This window comes from Triturus cristatus, chromosome 9 (genome assembly GCF_964204655.1).
Source record: "Triturus cristatus chromosome 9, aTriCri1.1, whole genome shotgun sequence".
NCBI classification, from domain to species: domain Eukaryota; kingdom Metazoa; phylum Chordata; class Amphibia; order Caudata; family Salamandridae; genus Triturus; species Triturus cristatus.
This window is the reverse complement of record NC_140592.1, coordinates 1133370156-1133385329: the sequence shown is the minus strand read 5'-3', so window position 1 is coordinate 1133385329 and position 15174 is coordinate 1133370156.

Here is a 15174-nt window from a genome sequence, read left to right as displayed (position 1 = left end):
TTTTTCCTTTTCCGCGTGCAACGCGGATCCGATCCTTGCTACGGGCCTGTTAGGGACCCTTTTTCTTCCATTTCTTTTTGGTGGAACAGTGTGTGAATGCCTTCGGGCTTCAAAACGTGCACGTTTTGTGGGCGTCTTATGTCGGCGATGGACCCTCACCTCATTTGTATGTGGTGTTTGGGGGAGGATCACGGCACCTCAAATTGTGCGGCATGCCAACAGTTGAAGCCGAAGTCGCGACGGGAGCGCCGGATGAACCTTCTCTCGGCGCGTCTCTCCAGGTCGACGTCCTCCCCTCGATCTGCTTCGGCGGACGGCTTCAGATATGGCTGTGGTCATCGTCCTCGCCCTTCTCCGATGTCACGTGAGCGTCGTTCCCCGGTGGGTAAGTGTCGCAGTTTGTCCCCGGGGGCTGGTTTCCGGCCTGCCGGGGGCGTGGACTCTCCACGGGTGATGCGGCCCGCTTTTCGTCCTATCCACCGTTTCCCGGTGTTGGGGCGATGAGAGTCCAAATGGAGACATACGCGGCGGCTTTGCAGGCCCCGCTGGCGTCTCCTTCCCCTCCTGGGGCGTCAGAAGAGCCCTCGCCCTGCGCAGGGCCCTCTGCGGCCCGGCGCGACTGGTTCGGATCCAGGCTTGGAGGATGTGGTGCTGTTGGGGTGCGGCTCCTCTGGGGCACCTCCTTCAGGCCATGGCGTCTCTGCCTCGCTGCAAACTCCCGCGTGGTCCCTGTGGTGTCGCGGGAGGTCACCGGGGCTCGGGTCGCATCCCGAGCCCCTCTCGGTCCTTTGAAAAGGTGGCAGCAGCTGGACCGTCTGGACCCTCCTCGTCCCGCTCTGGGTCGAGGCTGAGGGAGGACCCCTCGTCCCTCTCCGGGCCCCTCTCGTCCCTCCCCACAGGCGGCTGCCTCGTCGGAGGTTGAATCGTCCCTGGCACCGCCACATGGGTTGCCGAGCGATCTTCGCCTCATTCTGGGCTGCGGCTGGCGGAGGGCTTTGTGCCACTCCCCAGGTCCGTCTCATTCCCCCACGCAGGTGGCTGCCTCGGTGGGGGTCGGGTCGGCGTCATTCTGGCGCCGCCCCTGGGCCGGTGCGGCTCCAGCTCTACTCCGGTATCCGCTCCGGTCTCTGGTGCGGGGTGACTTGGAGGTACCTTGTCCGGTGACACCGGCTGGTGCCGACGTCCTACCTCAAGCAGCGGAGTCGTACCGCAGATTCGTCTTCGGACGCTCCTTCTTCTCCGGAGGCAGGCTGTATATTGGTGTCGTCCTCCCGGAGACTGGTCGCCGTGTGGTGTCTTTTTCACCGGCATCGAAGGGCGGCTCCCCACCCTTCCTGAGGCAGCGGTATTCGTCGGAAGAGCGGCAGATCCCTCATTCTTCGGCTCCTTTTCCCTCCCTGCCGCACTGTTGACTCCGCTGTCCCGAGAGGCCCGCTGGCTGGACTCTTGGGGGCGCAACATGTTCGCCTCAATCAGCGCGGCCCTGTGGGCCCTTAACTCCTTGTGTGTGCTGGCTAGGGCCTCCTCCTGTTTGTGGGACTCGGCTGAGTCTCTGGGATCTGCGGCGTCCCCGGAGTCTGGTCAGGTGGACTTACGGGATCATGCATTAGATGGCCCGGGAGCTTGCGGCGTATATTCTCCGCTCCGCTCTGGACATCTCAGAGGTGCTGGGCCGGGCCATGGCTTCCTCAGTCGCTCTCCATCGCCATGCTTGGCTTCGGGACGGAGTATTCCCTGAGAATATTTGGGAGCGACTGATCGACCTTCCGTTTGATGGCAGCCTGTTGTTCCATGCCCCGGCCGACTCCGCCATCCAAAGGGTCTTGGCAGGGCTCCGTCCTCCTCCTCCTCCTCCACCTTATACTCCTCCTCCTCCGTCCCCTCCTTAGTGACTTCCGAGTTGGGTTGCTTCTAGGCCTTCTTAAGCCGGTTGTTCTGGCTGTGGAGTGTTTACGTCCTCCCTTGGGACTTTGGCATTGTGGGCTGCTGGACGGCCCTTGTGTTGATTGTGTGTGGGTTCTGCAGGAGTTGTTGTGCAGACTTGGCCCTGAGATTGGGCCTTCTGCTTTGCTTGCGCTGCTTGTCAAGCCTTCAGCGGGGGTGTTTTTTTCCCCGTGGCTTTTTTGTTTTTCCTCTGCTGCTGAAGTTCTTCCAAAGAGGGTTCCCATATCTTGGGACTTAACGTAGCCTATGTGGGGTAGTGGTAGCTATCATATAGCTTGCGCTCTGCTAGAGGGTTCTGGTCGCCTTCGGGTGCCTGTTCTCCCTGGCGTTTAGGTAGGTTGCTTTTGCTTCCTGAGGTCGTGTGCGCGGCCACTCTTAGTGATGTGCCCGGGCATCTCCTCCTCTCCCTGCTCCTGTCCTGAGGTCTGGGATGATCCTGTGTTCTCCCCTGCCAGGCGTCGCCTACTCGGCCTTCCTGGGTCCTCGGGCTGTTCTTCTTGCTTATGGCGGTTTTGACTGCCGGCGCTGTTCTGGCTGGCAGGCTGCTCTCCATCGGTAGTGGGTTTTCCTTCTTTTCCCTCGTTTCCTTGGGCCCTCTAGGCTTTTTCTTCTTCTTCCGCCTTTCCTGTCTTGGCATTGGGCGGAAGCTATGTTGCCTTGTGGGGGAGTGGGGTGCTTCGGCCTCTCTGTCCTTACCCCTGGTTCTTCTGCTGTGAGGGAATGAGCCTCTTCAGCCTTCTTTCCCTCCAACATCCCCTTGGGGTCGGTGGGGTTCTGCTTGTGGGGGTTTCCTTGGCCTGGCAGGGGCGAGGTTCTACCTGGTCCACAGATCTGGTCCCCTATGGGGCCCTCGATTCTGCATTGGCCAGTGGGGTCCTTTCGCAGACCCTCCTTCCCAGGGGGTATTGCTAGGGTATCTATTCTAAATGAAGGAATCTGCGGCTAGTAGTCTCTATCAAATGTACGAGTTACTTACCTTCGGTAACAATGTATCTAGTAGAGTCGATTCTAGCCGCAGATTCCTTCACGGCCCGCCCTTCCTCCCCTATTCTGCGAGGACCCTTGGGTTGGTCTTCGGTACTCGCCTCCCGGTGGGGGGCAGTGTCGCCTGTGAATGCCTTCCTTGTTCTTGACGGGTGGCTCCGCCTGGGGGCGATTCATTCCTCCTTTGGTTCTTTGGAGGATGGGGTTCCAGTGCTCCGGTGCCCTGCTGCTCTGGCTGCTCCAGGTATGAGGGGGATTGCTTTCTATCCTTGTCCTCCCTCCCCTCCCTTCCTTCCATTGCTATCCTCTGATTGAGGGTCATCTGGCCATGTCTTGCCCTTGTCCCTTGTGGGTGGTTGCCCTCTAGGTTGGGGTGGCTTGGAAGTTTGTTGTCCCTGTCTGTCTTGGGACGGGTCCCATTCCTTGCTCAGGATGGAGGGGGGTGGGTTGATCACGTGTGCCATGACTTTTACGCATGTTCTTTGCCTCCGGGGCACAGGGATGGGAGGCTGTCTATGTGCTGGCAGGGTGACTGCGCAGGTTTCTGCTTCTTCTTCTTCTTCTTCTTTCCCTGCCCTGGGGGTCTGCGGTGTTGGCACTACTCTGGTGGTGTTGTTAGTCACCGTTTCTTTCCAATTTTTCTGCTCTTCGCACTGTTCCCATGCTTCCACAGTTTTTTATCTGGTGGTTCCGCGTTGTGGTGCAGAAAAGTTGTCCGAAGAAAACTGATGTAGGCGCGCCGGGGCGGGTCTTATGTGAGCTCGCTGACATCACGTACGCGGACGACGCCTGGGCGGAGTCGCGTGATGTCGCCCCGCCCCCAGTGTGCAGGGATGCTGTGACAAAAAAGTTTCCGGATCCAATCTCACGCCTGGGGATAATTCTACGTTAGGAATCTGTGGCTAGAATCGTCTCTACCAGATACATCGTTACAGAAGGTAAGTAACTTGTACGTTAAGGACAGCTAGTTGGGCGGCCCAATAGTACATCTGTATGTTGGGAAGCATGATACCCCCATCATGCCACACTCTGACCAGTTTGTCTATTGCTATCCGGGCCGGTTTTCTCTCCCATTGGAGGTCGCGTACTTCTGACTCCATTGCCCTACAATATGATGGGGAGACTGGAAATGGAGTATTTTGCAGGGCGTAGAGAAATCTAGGCAACCCCATCATTTTGAAAAGTGCAGCTCGTCCTAGTAGTGTCAGGGGGAGGGACTGTCAGTGTTTAGCATCCCTGCGTAGTCTTTTAAGGGGTTCTTGGAGATTCTTCTTCATGAAGTCTTCTGGGCTATCTGTTATAAAGATCCCGAGGTATCGGAAGCCATTTTCCTCCACCTTGACTTCGCAGCCCCTAGGTAGCACTGGAGGGGGGCCACTCAGGACCTATAGTATGGATTTGTTCCAGTTAATAGTATATCCAGAGCATTCCTACTAGATTTCAAAGATGCCCGGCAGCCTAACCAGGGAGGCCCTCTGGAATGCCATATATAGCAGGTTGTTATCCGCATATAGGGACATCCGGTCTTCCCAGTCCATTGTCCATTTAAGCCCACGAATAATAGGGTCTCTTCTAATCCAGGCCGCCAGTAGTTCCAGCACCAGGGCAAAGAGGAGCAGAGACAGAGGGCAACCCTGTCTCGTACCCCTACCTAGTGGGAGTGTAGGAGAGAGCCTGCCATTGACCACCACCTGCACTAGTGGCTTTGTGTAAAGCAGCTTTATCCGGGATTTAAATTTGGGACCTAGTCCCATGTGTTCAAGGACTACAAAAAGAAATAGCCATTCAGTCGTATCAAAGGCCATGCTTGCGTCAAGTGACAGGATAATGGCATCTTCTTGGATGGTATGTCTGCGGCTCAGCACACCATGTAAGCAACGTAACTTAAGCGCCGTGTTCTTGTTTGCCATAAACCACAATTGGTCTGGGTGCACCGGTTTCGCGAGGTGGGGGATCAATCTATTTGCCAATACCTTGGCCAGGATTTTAGCCGGCTTTCCTGAATTGTGAATAGCCACAATTGTTGCCATGCGTTGGTATCTAGGGAGTTCTCACACTTCTGGACTGGCTGTATACATCTTTTGCAAGTATGGCGCCAAACGTGTGGCTGCTTTTTTGTATAATTCAATAGGAATGCTGTTAGGGCCTAGGGCCTTCCCTGATTTATACTGCCTATGACTATTGCTATCTTCAAAGGTGTGAGCTCTGTTTCAAGTATTTGGGCATCCTCTGCCGTAAGTGCAGCGGTGCGGAGGCCAGCCGCTTCATCAGGCGTCACCGTGGCCACTGGGGCATATACCCTCTGATAATATTGCACAAACGTGTCCACTATGTGCTCTGAATCTGTAATGGTCTCCCCCGAATCAAGTTGAAGTCCAGCTACGAATCTATCGGCATGTTCTCGCCTATCCAACCAGGTGAGAAGCTTGCCCGCTTTGTCCCCTGCCTCAAAGATTCTATGGCGTGTGGATGCCAGCTTAGTCCTGGCGCCCTCCCACATGTCTTCCTTGTATTCCTGTTTTTTTGCATTTAAATGTGCTGTTTTGGCTTCCGAAGGGTCCTGGGAATGTGTTATTTCCAGGTCACTGACTTCCTCTTCTAGGGTCTCTATGATCTTGGCCTTTTATTTATTGTGGCCTGCGATGAGGGAAATTGCCTATCCCCTAATGACTGGCTTATAGGCCTCCCACAGGATGAGGGGGGATGAGAGAGAATGTTTGTTTTCTTCAAAATAATGTTTGGTGGCAGCCGCGAGGCTCTTCCAGATCTTAGGGTTTTTCAGATAGCCAGGGTAAATGGGGTATATGCGGTGTTGGGTCGGGCCATGTCACGTGTATTTTGTGAAAATTGGAGAGTGATCTGAAATGCCCCTTGCTAAATGATGGATTTCAGTGAATTTCCCAACTGTGTCTGCTAGTGTGAGTATGTAATCAATTCTGGAGAGGCTGTTGTGGGTGCCAGAGTGAAATGTATACTTGCCATGCATGCGGGGAATGAAAGCGCCAGACATCTACCAGGTCCAGTGTCTCTAACGGGTCAGCTAGACGGGATGTTGCTCGGTGTTGTTGTCTAGGGGGCATGCGGTCTACTAGGTCAATCAAATTTGTATTGAAGTCGCCTCCCACTATTAATTCACCTTCCGAAATGCTTGAGAAGAAATGTGCCAGTGCCAGAAGGGCAATCGAGTGCAATGCTGGAGGGATGCATACAGCGACAACGTTAAATTGCCGCCCTTCCAACTAGCCTGTTACTGCTGAAAAACGCCCCTGGTCATCCATCCATGTCTGTTGAATAATAAGTGGAAATTGTTTTTTAATCAGGATCCCTACCCCTCTTGAGCCTGATGTGAACCCTGAGTGTACCGCTAGTTTAAGTCCCCACCGTTCTAGGGCTTTACATGTTGTTCCTACCAGGTGCGTCTCCTGGAGGAGGGCCACCGCTGGTGCCTGAGGTTAGAGGTACTGTAGCACAAGCTCTCTCTTTAATTTATCCCTCAGACCGTTCACATTCCATGAAAGGAGCCCTGAGTGGCGGCAGAGGATATTCTTGTTCATACTACAAAAAGGCTTGTGTTTGTAATGTAGAGTCAAATCTGTAGTCTACATCGGTTGCAGTGAGAGAATTAGCCTATTGTATCCATTGTGGATGTAAAGCTTTGGCATTTGGAATTTGGTGACAGCCTTTAATGTCAGTACCGGGGTTACGACAATTATGCATTTACTCTGAGCTAGTGCTCTCTCTTTTACTACAGCAGTCTGTACCTCAGTGAGAATGTTCTCAGTAGGTGCAAGACGCATTTCAGAGTTTGTGAATAAATGTGATTTGTATGCCATTGGTACTGCATCACTTTAGTTGAACATGATATAGGTGTACCCAGATGTTCCAGCAACTACGCGGATCACCAGATTTTTGGTATTTACACATGTGTAAATGTTTTTGTGTTCCTGTGTCCAATGTGTGCTTGAAAAGCTTGGTTTTATCAAGTCATAAAATGGTTTTACATGTTCTACGTAATCCAAAATGTATGTTCTCCCAAAATGTAAAAATCCTAAAATGGATTGTAGTCTTTTCAAAGTCTTTGAAGTTTGGAGAAACGCACATTTTAAAAAATAAATGGGTAGCTAGGCTTTTGCCTTCCCTTGACAATATGTATCCTAAAAATAGGACGTCCGTTAGATATAAATAATCAACATATCACAATGCCTCCTCATCAAAATGTTGAAGTAACTCTGTTACTCTGGCTGAAAACAGACTAGGGCTATTCTGATATCCTTGGGTTAATCAACAGAATTGCCTCTGTGTGCCTGGTGCTGAAAATGCTGTCAAATATCTGCTTCCAGGCACTACATTTTGGCCGAAAAATCAATTTGAGATATCTAGTGTTGTTTTGTATTTTTCTGCACAGTGTTATTCATTAGGACGGCACTGTGTGCATTTTGTACTGCAAATGTGCGAGTAGATGTGTTCAGAATTCTGTATTCCAATACTAGACTGGATGAATTGTCTGGTTTCATTAGGGGAAACAAGGGATTGTTCATTGATGATGTGCAATTTTCTATAACACCTTGGCATTCAAGTTGTTCTTGTATTTCCCTAACTTGTTTCTTAGCTTCATCTTTAATTGGATATTATTTTTGGGGTTGAGGAATTGTTTTCAGTGGGATCTTGTGATGAGGTGACTCATCATCCCACCCCACATGATTGCAGTATAACGCTGGAGCTTGTGCTAAAGCCCACTCCTTGGTGTAAGAATGCTTCACTGATTCTGGAACGAGATCGGAAAAAGAAGGTAAAATGACTTTTTCCCCATTTGAGCACTCCATTACGAAATCAGGTGGCCAGTCTTTTTCAACCAAAAGAATATCATAACCATATGTCAAGTTCTCCCAAAAGAGAGCCTTTATGTTTCTGGGTTTGTCCCCCTCCAACTGGAATGTAATTTGCTATAAACAATGGGAAACACTTACCCTGGTATTCGGTGTTTCCACCATGATCTGCTTACTCAGCGCTACTGCTGACAGATAATCCATCAAGTTCTGGCGAGCTATTGTGACTTTTGCTGTGCTGTCCAGCATTGTCACTGCCCACTCCCCATTCAGAAGCAGTCCTCAGTATTGTGGCAATGCCTGATTTAAATATGGCTACCTTTTTTCTTTTTGAATTGAGGTATAGGCCTCTTAAAATTTTTCTTCTTTATTAATGATGTAATCAGACGAGCGTTGTGATTCCTTCTTCAGTTTCACATGCTCATCCAATCTGTGCTCTGACCATTTACCTCGCTCCGAACGTGTATCATATGATTCCGGAAAGGAACGAGTATCAGCATCCTGATACCTGTCAGGCTTTCTAATGTTATCACGGCATCTAAAATTATATATTTTTTCAGTGGCTTCCTGCTGAGGAGACCCACCCTGTGATTGTGTCTTGTCTTTATTCTTTTACTATCACATATCTTCTTTGTTGAAGAATCAGGTGCTTGCCTAGAGTTATCCTTTTCAGAATTACTCTTTAGTTGTGGTTTCCCAGGTCTGGCTCCCAAATTATCTCTACCACAGTTGCTGGCATATAACCAGTGCAGCTGCCTCCCCCTTTATGTTGCTCAATTAAATGGTGAACACTGCCCCGTATTCATTCTGAAGTTGCTTCAATACCTCAGGTAAAACAGCCAGAGAAGGGGTACCATGTGTTCTGGTGTAAACAGCAGCGATGACTGTACCCCAAGTTGCGCACTCTTCCACCGGAGCAATTATCCCCATCAACAAGCAAATAGTTAGTATTCTGTGCTTTTCCCGCCGGCCCATACGGGGAAACACTGCTTCAAGCTGGCTTGTTTTTTGTGCTATCCAGAACAGAATTTGCTCCCGACTGGTGGGAATCTTTCCCATAATGGCATTCAGGGTTTGTGGGCCGAAACCAATAGTAGCCAATTGTGGTTGTGCAGCTTGAGCAGTCTGAGCCGTGTTTACTGTTAGTGTTTGCATTATGAACTGTGTGAGATTTCTGTATATTTTTACTAAATCTCTGTATAGTATACACATTTCTGCTGCAGTTAGATTAACAATATTAGGATGCGGTGTGTATGCAGCTAAGACCAGCCATGTCGCTCCCTCTTTACTGAGCAGACCGAGTCTCCCGTTTTCTGTTGTGTGTGGGAGGGTGCCATTAAACCAATTAATATGTTCTTGGTAAGATAGAGGAACCTCTATGTCCGCATATCGAGTGTATTCCTCCGGTGCTTCATCCTCAATGTAGGTATGAAATAATTCTGCCACAACCACGAAGGTTACGTCTCCACCTGTAGCTGGGAGACCAAAATGTAATAATTTTAGAGGAACCACATATCTGCAGTTCTCTGCAATATTTAGTGCCTGGGGACCTTTGTCTCCAGACATAAATGAATTACCAAGCGGGTTAACACAATGTTGGAAATTTTATCCTTCGAGCTTGAATAACCTACAGTCAATACGTAGGGGCTACCTATTCAGCTGAGGCAAATTTCCCTACCACAAAACACACAAGATGATGGACGGAATGTTGCACATTGGCAAAACATTCACCCCCAGTCACAGATCTGGGTTTAATCCATTGTTATTTTGCTCACAACGCCACCCCAGTTCAGACATGGCCACATGCAAATCAGTCTTGACCCTGTGCCTCATGGGAACGGTCCAGCCCGAACTGCCAAGCCATGTGTTCCCTGGACCGGAATCAAGCATCCTAGGACCGGTTTCTGAGAAGGAACGATTGAAGTACAAACCGTAAAATAAGAACCCAACCAACGTTGGCAGCGCCATGTTGTGTAGTTCCCACTGATCAGTAGAATCTGTGTGTTTGTTGACAACATAAACCTTGGGTGAGGTGCCTAGACTGATTCCATGCACCTCCGTACTATATGTGGGCCCAGAGACCAGCTAGCTCACATTGCCACCGTAAGCCCCCCTAACCCGAACAGGGAGTGAATGGTTTCTGGCAACCACTTGACATGACAACACTGACCCCTCAGGATTGTGGTAACAGATCTAGAACCTTTCGCTCAGTCACTCTTGCACTCTTGTTCTCAGAGAAGTATACAGAGAATACACAAATGGACGTTCTTGAATATATTAAACCAACGTTATTCTTGTATAGAATACATGTCCTGCGATAATCAAGAGACAGAAGCATATGAAAGTGATTACAAGCACCAAAATAGTAAATAGCAGGTATAGTTCCACCATGGTGCTAAGAACAGAGTATATATGCAGCCATATAAAACAAGGTAGTAGTAAGGCATACTCCTAAAATACAATCCCTAACCTATGTGTGTCTAGGGTGTGTAGCCAAGAATCACCCCACGGTATGATCCAACCCCATTACCTGGTGGGACAGAATGTAGGACCCCTTCTTTTTTTTTTTTTTTTTTTTTTTAATTTTTATTGTGCAGAAAGAAGGTTACAAGCACGGGCCTACAACCACCAGGGCCGGCCGCTAGTAGGTAAAAGATCAAACAGTGCAATCACAATGACTGGCCCACCGGGGCTCCGCACCCTACAGAAAAGCAGACTGCACATAAAGGAAATCAGGATACACCCTTGTAACATAAATAACAACTTAAAACAAAAGCGAGGCAAGAAAACATAAGATGGGCGTCGGGCCACAGCAGGGGCGCTTCCATATACGACCACCCGATGGCAGTCAAGAAGAAGGGAAACAAAGAGGTGGGGGGGGGAGAAACGGGAATACCAAATCTATACTCAGATGTGCCAGATAAGTAAGGAACCATCAAGGATCAGGGGGACAAGGCTACATCAGACGTTTCCACCAGGGGGGGAGCACAAATACTTCCACGATACACATTCCACTGCCCCCAAATTCTGTTCCAAGCCCCGGGTTTACCACGAGCCACATACACAGTCTTTTCCCTGAACATGCACCAGTCCATGTTCTCCTTCCAGACAGACACGGTGGGGGGCCGCTGCGAACCCCAAAGCTGCGCTATGTCCCTCTTTGCTATCATGTTCCCCAGGGCCGCCCACCGAGTCTGGGCCGCGTTATAGTCATTGGGCTCCCACACATTCAGAACACAACGACGCACCTCCGGCAACAGCGTGACCCCGGTGACTCGCCTCATAACCTCATGCACCTGACGCCAGTATTCCACCACCTCGCGGCACTCCCACAGGATGTGGAGAAAGGTGGCACTGTGCCCACAGCCACGCTTGCAGAGCCCGTCCTCAGAAAACCCCATCGAGACCAATCGGGGACCCGTCACGTAAACGCGATGGAGGATCTTAAGCTGGACCAAACGGAGACGGGCCGGGATGGCAACCTCCTTAGGAGATGACAGCGCGGACTGCCAGTCCTCGTCGTCCAACTCAACCCCATCCCCCGTCCATGCCTCCCGTAGACGCACCAAGAGGTCAGCCCGATTATTTATCAATTTTTTATAGATCAAAGAGATAGTACTATCGGGAACGTGACCGTCGAGTATGCGGTCCTCGAGGGGCGAAGAAACAGGGACCGTGGACCCTTCCCCAAAAACCGAGAGCAGGGCATGCCGAACCTGGGCGTAGCGAAAAAACTCCCTCTCACTAAGCTCATACTCGCTCCGGAGCGCCGCGAAGGTCTTGACCGCGCCTTTAACCCACAGATCCCCCACTCTGCTAATGCCGATCGTGTCCCAGTGCTCAAAGCCTTTCGTCGTCCAAAGGCTCCCCAGGCGGTCTGAGGCAAACAAGGGAGTAGCACACGTTAAACGCTCACTCCAGCCCATCGCTACATTCGCCGCCTTCCACACCCGTACCGCAATCTTGGTAGGGCCCGTGAGGGTCCCACCAGCAGATCGGGAGTAAAGCGCTCTGTTATAATTACCGCCGGGAAGCAGGAATTTATCCATCTCATACGCCGGGTTCAGACCAGGAGCATACGTGGCATGGTTAATTGCCGACAGTTGGGAGGCCCAGTAATACCGTCTAATGTCAGGAAGCGCGATGCCCCCGTCGTACCAGGGGAGAGTAAGCTTTGCCAGAGCGATACGCGCCCGCCCGTCCCAGACCAGTCTCCTCTGCAGACTCTCCACCTCCCGAAAGTAGGCCACCGGAATGACATCAAAGGAGTTCTGAAGTGCGTAAAGAAATCTGGGAAGGAACATCATTTTAAACAGGGCCGCGCGACCAATCGGAGACAGGGGCAACCTACACCAACGAGCCGTATCCACCCTCAAACGTCGGAGTGGAGACAGGAGGTTCTGCTCATAGCGGACCGCCGGGTCCAACGAAACATATACCCCCAGGTACTTAAAGCCGGATGAGGACGTTTGGATAGGAAGTAGAGGCGGCAAAATGGGAGGGCCACCAGAGATAGGGTACACGCAAGATTTGGACCAGTTAATTATCAGACCCGAGTTTTTCCCAAAGGAGGTGAGGACATCAAAGAGAACATTAAGCGACTGTCGCGGCGAGGTGAGGTACAGAAGAATATCATCCGCGTACAGCAAGACCCGATCCTCGAAGCCCGGGGCCCACCGGATCCCTCTGATAGAGGGCTCCCAGCGGAGCCAGGCGGCGAGCGGTTCCAAGGCAAGAGCAAAAAGCAGAGGGGACAACGGGCACCCCTGCCTAGTGCCCCTCCCGAGAGCAAAAGGCCGGGAAGCCCGCCCATTGACAACCACCTGAGCCATTGGTCCGGCATAAAGAAGCTTCACCCAGCTAAGAAATCCCTCCCCAAAGCCAAACTTCTCCAAGACCGCCCAGAGGAATGGCCACTCGATGGTATCAAAGGCCATGGTGGCGTCCAAGGAAACCAATACGGCTGGTTCAGAAAAGTATTTCGCCCTAGCTAGGACGCCGTGCAGACGCCGCAGATTAAGAGCGGTATTACGGTGGGGGATGAAGCCGCATTGATCCGGATGAATCAGATTACAGATAACGCTCAGCAAGCGGTTGGCGAGGACTTTAGCCAGGATTTTGGGTTCTGCGTTTAAGAGGGAGATAGGCCTATATGAAGCACAGCGGTCACGTGGTTTACCCTCCTTAGGAATCACGACTATAGTCGCCAGACGCTGGTCGGCGGGAAGTGAACCCCTCTCGTTCGACTCCTGAAACATACGACGGAGGAAGGGCGCGATTTTATCCGGGCGTAGTTTGTATAGCTCGATCGGCAGGCCATTGGGGCCCATGGCTTTGCCCGAGCGAAGGGAGCCAATCGCGGTAGCAATCTCATCGACGGCCAAGGGGGCATCCAACCGCTCACGGTCCTCGACGGATAAGCCGGGCAGGACAATATCCCGTAGTAGAAGACGAGAGTCGTCTTCATCTCTGTCAGACACCGGGGAATACACCGTCCGGAGGTGGTCAGCAAAGCACTCCACAATCTCGCCAGGCTCAGTCACACACACTCCATCCGCAACCCGGAGCTCTGGGACCACACGATTCACTCTCTCCTTCCTATCCAGCCAAGCAATCAATTTACCAGCCTTGTCTCCAGCATCATACAACCTACCCTGCTGCTCCCTATACATGGTCCGGGCAGCGTCAGTGACAAGGGACTTATACTCGAACTGCTTCAGGCTGAGGGCATGTAGCCCATCCGGAGTGACACCCGTCTCCAAGGCCGCCTCCAACCCCAAGATGTCGGCCTCCAGATTCACCACCGCCTCCATCTTAACCTTCTTAGCCGCCACAATCTGGGATAGGGCCTGCCCACGGAGTACTGCCTTAAAAGCTTCCCACAGGGACACTGCGGACATCACCGACCCATCATTCTCAAGGAAGTATTGGTCAATCGACTTGACCAGACTATAGCAGATCGTGGGGTTCCGCAGGTACCAAGGGTTAATAGGAGCGATCCGCCCAGCAGACCGCGTCCCAGTGTCAAAAAGCAACCACAGTGGGGAATGATCAGAAATACCCCGGGCCAGATGCTTAACCTCTCAAATCCGGGCAGTCTGGGCCGCGGGCATAAGAAAGTAATCCAATCTGGAGAGACTCCCATGCGCCCCAGAGTGAAAAGTGTACTGACACTGTGTAGGATGCATTAACCTCCAGCAATCGACCAGACCGAAGGTCTCCAAGAATCCGCCAAGCCACGCCTGCGCAGCAGGGAGGGCCCTGGGCGGGTGGCGATCCCGGTCGCCCGAGACCACCAAATTGAAATCCCCACCCATAAGCAGAAGACTGTCAGGAAGCTCAAGCAGCAGTCGACCCAAGTCCGAAAAGGTGGAGTTCTGGAGGCCCGGGGGAACATAGACAGAGACCAAGGAGAGGGACTGCCCCTCCCACCGCCCAGTCAAAGCCACATAGCGCCCTCTATCGTCCGGGACTACCCTGGTGATCTCCAGCGGAAGTGAAGAGCGCAGGAGAATGCCAACCCCTCTAGAGCCAGTGGTGAAACCAGAATGGGCAACGAGTCGGTACCCCCCCCTGTTCATGGCATGACAAACGTTACCCACCAGATGCGTCTCCTGTAAAAACACCACATCAGGAGACATACGTCGCAAATACTGCAGCACAACACCCCGTTTGATACGGTCCCCCAATCCATTGACGTTCCATGACATCAACCTCAACCCGTCCCCCCCCATCCCCTCCAATCGATCAAGGGTCCCCCAGCAGATAGCGCACCGCCCAAGACTGGAACAGAACAAAGACCTCGCATTAAAAACAAAACACACAAATCAAAACCCCCCCCAACTGCCAACTCCCCCCACCCTGCACCCCTGCGACCCAAAAAACCACCCCAACTTGCAGTGTGCCTGTCGCCCCATAAACCCCATTCTACGGGAAGACCCCGGAGGAGGAGAGGGACCCGTCCCCAACCGCCCCCACATAGATCATAATGAAACAAAATGCAAAAGAGAAGTTGAACCCAGCCGAACAGTACAAAATGGCAAAGTCAAGGACCAAAGTCACTCCGAGGGAGACCCGCCACCCTCGGTACCAGCAGAGGGCCCAGGCCGGTCCCCGCGGCCCGGCAGCGAGTCAAGCCAGTCACTCACAGTTGCGGGAGAGTCAAAAAAGGTTGTCCGATCTTCATGCTCCACTCGGAGCCTAGCGGGAAAAAGCATGGAGTACTTGAGACCCAGGTCGCGGAGGCGACGCTTTACCCCCTGGAAGCCCATCCTCTGTTTCTGGACAAGTTGGGTGAAGTCCGGGAAAAAGTTAATAGACGCATTCTCATGGCGGACTGGGCCATGGGCCCGCGAGGCCTGCAAAATCACATCTCGGTCTCTGTAGTAGAAAAGTTTGGCAACAATGGGCCTCGGGGGGG